Below are 5,167 nucleotides of genomic sequence, written 5' to 3'. Positions count from 1 at the left end.
GGGACCGGATAGTAGAAATTTCGACCTCAGAATCATGTGCCTTAGATTTCAGCAAATCACACACCTCATATTTGATCTCTTCCACCTTCTTCAGCCATGTATGGCACTGGCACTCTCTTGTGGGACTCTTTCCCTTTTTGAGCTCTCGCACTAAATTCTTGATGACGGCGTCTCTCTTATCAAATAAGGAATCAGACTTTAACTTGAGCTCCTGTAAATTACTTTTGGGGGGATTGTCTCTTGCATGGAACCAAAATTTCATCTTCATGATTTCCCTTTCACCTGTGACACGAGTATAAGCACTAAATAATTGAAAATCTTGAAAGGTGGAGACTGGTTTAGAACAATTCCAAAGTTATTATTTCAAATTGAACAACTTCTCAACTTATTGACGAGTCTTTGGTTTAAACAGAGAACTGGGTCAGTCGGGGTCATCTGTCTCTCCCTTCTAATTTGCAGGGAGATGAGCATTTGTCCGAAAATCAGATTTTGTGTACAAAACACAAAACTGAAAGATGATTATGTGCAATCCTTTTTTTTCTTTATAGGCCCTTGCTTCATAATTAATTACGAAACGACACTAACATTTTTTTCTCATTTATAAAAATGACCACCCAGGATATCTGATGATGTTGAATTATGGAACTATTATCTCAAAATCAGTAGAACCTGATGAGGAATGTCAAAGATGCGGGGTTTTGTGGTTATTGCTTATTCTTCATAAAACTCAATTGACAAAGTCATTATGGCAAGTTGGATTGTGCGGTTAGTTTGGAAAAATATTTCCAATAGATGACCAAACGGGTGAAAATGAGAAAAATAATCAACCCTTCCAAGGAAAGCAGTGCAATAATTAAATTGGAGCATTTTTAAAAGAAGGCAGGTTAATGGCTGCAACTGGCTAAGGTGAAGGAATTATGGTTTTAGGCAACAAGAGGCAGAATAGAAGAGGAAATGATTGGACTTGTTTTGTGTTTTCTAAATGTGCTTATTTTTTAGGATGTTCTACAAGATGGCTGCCCAATTATAGCTTTGTGCATATATATATATCATATTATAAAGACTAGTTTAAAATACTGTTGGCGGAGCCAGAATCTTCAGACATGGAGCAGACTTATATGTGTAGAAATTGTCGATTTACTAGTGTAAAATTATGGATTACAATTTTTTTTTTTTTGACTCCATGATTTCTAATTGCAACTCAAAGTAAAAGGCTTTTAATTAAATTGCTATTTTTTCCACTTAATTAGTTTAACAAAAATGGGTTTCTTTGGTTTAACGATCACTCGGAGACAAAAAAAAAGTTCTGAATTATACTATAGCTCAGTTTGAGAAGTGATGTATATGAGATGCAAATATGATTGAAAAATAAAAAAAAATGGTTAAAAACAAAAAAAGCCTCCCGTGGTATAGCTAATACACAGAAAAATTCCTCGTGATTTCAAAAACATACAAAACGATACCTCATACTTTGAATTAAATTGTAAACTAACAGAATTCATTAAACTTAACGAAAATGACGGTTTCGGCTATTAAACTTATCGAATTCCGTTAAATTTACCATTAAGTTTACCGAAATTCTATTAAGTTTTCCGTTAAATTTAATGAATTCTGTTAGTTTACAATTTAGTTCAAAACATGAGGTGTCGTTTTGTATGTTTTGAAACCATGGGGGGTTTTCTATATATTAGATATACCACAGGGGTTTTTTGTTTTTAACCCAAAAAAAATGAAAGGGAAACATGTTTATAATGCAACAAATTTTTTTTAAATACATTGGCTATCCAAACATTGCCTACACTGTAAACTTAAGTGTCTGAAACATAAGAAGTAAGCTATATATTCTATACATTAATGTACCTACAATCCTAAGGCGAAAAAGTATGTCTTCACCATTCCATAGTAACAAACTTTGAAAGACAATCACATTTTTTGGTGTAAATTGAAAGTATGCAAATGACACTGTCAATTGTATCTAAATCTTGATTTTATATATTCATGAAGAGGACTTTTAAAAGTACACAATTATATTATATTAGTTTATATTTAACTAAATAATAATAAAAAAGTCAATATGTAATGCGCAAGCATTTGAATCTTACAAATCAATTAACTAATTAGCAAGGTCAAAAATATTGCAAAGGGAGGCAGCTGAATTTTGGGGGGAATATTTTTGCAAAAATCTTGGGGGGAGGGGGGGGGGGGGGGAAAAAATAAGGCTTTCAAAAAATTTCTAGGTGCTAAAGGAATATGTTCGAAAGAACTGCATGCAAAACTATACATCTAAAGGAGAAAAACACATAATTACTGAGTTGACGGTACAATTCTCAACATCATTTCTGATAAAAAAGGTGGCAGAAAAATGAGCAAGGTGAAAATTTAGTAAAGGGTCTGGTTTCATTTCCTCAATGTCATTTCCAAGATTAAGATAATTTCAAAGCAAACTAAACTGTAAAATTAAAAACGTATTTTCATTTGTCTAACTAAGAAATTAACAAAGGAAGGATATACTCAAACAAAAATAAACTTTTGTCAATATAATAACATGCATTTTGGTAGACCAAAAGATAAGTAGTGCAAGTATAACTTGCTGGATATGCCACAGTTAACGTGCTTATCGCGAAATAGTCATATAGACATAATATAACCGAATTAACACAGTGCAAATAATGTGTAAGAGCAAAAATAAAAGACTACAATATTTTTGCAAAATCCGAATCCAAAGTGTGTACTCTGATAACGATAAAGGAAACATTTGTGAAGCTGTGCTATTTCATACATCCGCTTCATGTATGCTAAGCTAATGCATGCTTAAGAAAGGCAATGATTTGTAATGTATAATTAATCCGGATTATGCACCACGTAAGAATGTCATTCTTTTGAGTTCTCAAGAATCTTAACCTTTACAGAAGAATATAAGAAAGACATAGAAACCAGTGAGCAGGAGGTGAGCAAAATGTGGCTTCTCTTTATGTTCACTGTAATCAAACATTCAAAGTACAGAAAAAAGGAAGGGAGAGTTCAGAGCTCTTTTGATGGTTTAAAGCTAAAGCATATGCATATATTTACGTACCACAGCCAAGTCTGTTCATATCAGTATCACTTGAGGTCCATTACTATTGGTTCTATTCTTTGAGGTGTGCATGCTTTGAGGTCCTTACTATTGACTCCTCTTTTTTGGGGGTAATGCAATCCGTTTGAGGTCCCTTACTATTGATCCTCTTTGTCATTGTTCTTTTTAGACTTCATTGTTCTCTTTACCATAAGAAGTCTATCAGTTACTAGAGTAACTTTACCCCCACGTTCATGTTACCTTGAGCATGTGTTTGGACGTGGTATTTTCAAGAGTCAAAGACTCTTTAGGGAAAGACACCTAGCTTCTACTATGAGGTAGTATTCTTGGTCACCTCAAGTTTTAGGTTTTTTTTTTTTTTTTCTTTTAGGACTTTAACCTCTTCCTCTTTGGAAGGTAGGAAGCCAGGACTTTTAGTTAGGAGGAGGACTTGTTGGTGTAGAAAACTGTAAGTTAGTGTAATCTTAGAATCATGAATTTTTTTTTCTTGACACCATGATGCTAATTGCAATTCAAAGTAAAAAGCTTTTAATAAAATTTCTTGGCACTAAATTATTTTAACAAAACAGGAGGTCCATTTGGATTCTCCATTTGGATTCATGATAATTTGCAAAATTTTTCAAATAATATTGTAGTATAGATTGGGATGTGCTGTATTTTAAATGACAAGGTGTGACGTGCGCGGGGTATACATATAATATTAAGCTCATCCCAATCAAGTTTTACATTTATAAATTCCTAAATACCCCACACGCGATTTATCGCAAGTATACGAATCGTGAGCGAGTATAGGGTATTAAGGGTCGATCCCACAGGGAAGAATGCAATTACCGATGTTTTCAAACTCCTTTATTATTTAGACTACCACAAATATAAAATGTTTGAAAATAACACTAGAAAGCTCCTAGAGATATGGAATTCCTTACTACTCTTGCAAATGAGATTACCGGTTAAGTGAATGCTATTATCTTGACTAGTTATGGCGTAATTTCCTAATGTATGTGAAACCAACTTTCGGTGAATCAACTATACTTGTAGTTAAGCCATACCTACTCTCGTGGTTATGAAATTAATTACAAGTTCATTTCTTCTATGAAATTACATGAAACAAGTCACTTAAGCCACATAGGTGCACCTCTACTTTCGTGAGTGTACTCCCTAGGCTTATCACTTCTTTGAACTAGTGTTAAATTCCAATTTTCATTGCAAACTTAACACCTTATGATTATCATAATTAATGGCCAGTTAATCATGATTAGATAACCAAAAGTGATAAATAATGTACTCAAAATAATATCATCAAATAGCCAAGTAAACCTCACAAACAAAATATAGCAAGTTCAACCATAACTCTAGGCATAAACTTTAACTAAACATAATAAAAACACAAAGCCAACTTGTATTATAATTAAACATGAAATCCAATACAAGAGAGAAAGTAGTAGAAGAGATATCACCCTTGTCACATGAGATCGACCTCTTCATCTTTGCTCCTCCAATCTTCATCCAAATCTAACTACAAATACAAGATGGATAAACTACTCTACCTATACTATACTAATGAACCAAGGAAACTCTAGTGAAAACTACATTTCTGGTGAGTTTCTCTAGCCTTCTCCCAAGTTATTTTGAATCCTGTAAGTCCATGGCTATATATAGATGAATGCCCTCAGGAAATGAGGCTTGAAACATCCCTTTTACAGCTGCTAATTGGTTGTCATACGTTCATCCATAGCTGTAAATTGTTGAAGGAGAAAACAGGTTGTACCAGCAGCTATTTTTGACCAGAATCTGGCTACTTCAACTGCTATTTTCTCTATGATGACGGCTGAATTAGCTCTTGTACAAAACATAGAAGTTGTAGTCCATTGAAATAGCTGTCCAATGCCTCAAGAATCATCCAATTTGGAGCTGTTTAGACCGAGATATGATAAAAATACCACTGACTGATCAATTCCGCGTTTTCAACTCTCAGCAGCAGACTTTTACTTCTGTATTTTGACATTTTGACCAGGAAAACAGCCGAATTGGACTTTGATGTCTCATACCAAATGTAGATCTGTCTCTTAGCTTCGAAAATGATTCAAGAAGCAT

Source organism: Coffea eugenioides, chromosome 3 (assembly GCF_003713205.1).
Source record: "Coffea eugenioides isolate CCC68of chromosome 3, Ceug_1.0, whole genome shotgun sequence".
NCBI lineage: Eukaryota > Viridiplantae > Streptophyta > Magnoliopsida > Gentianales > Rubiaceae > Coffea > Coffea eugenioides.
Note: the sequence above shows the minus strand (reverse complement) of the source record.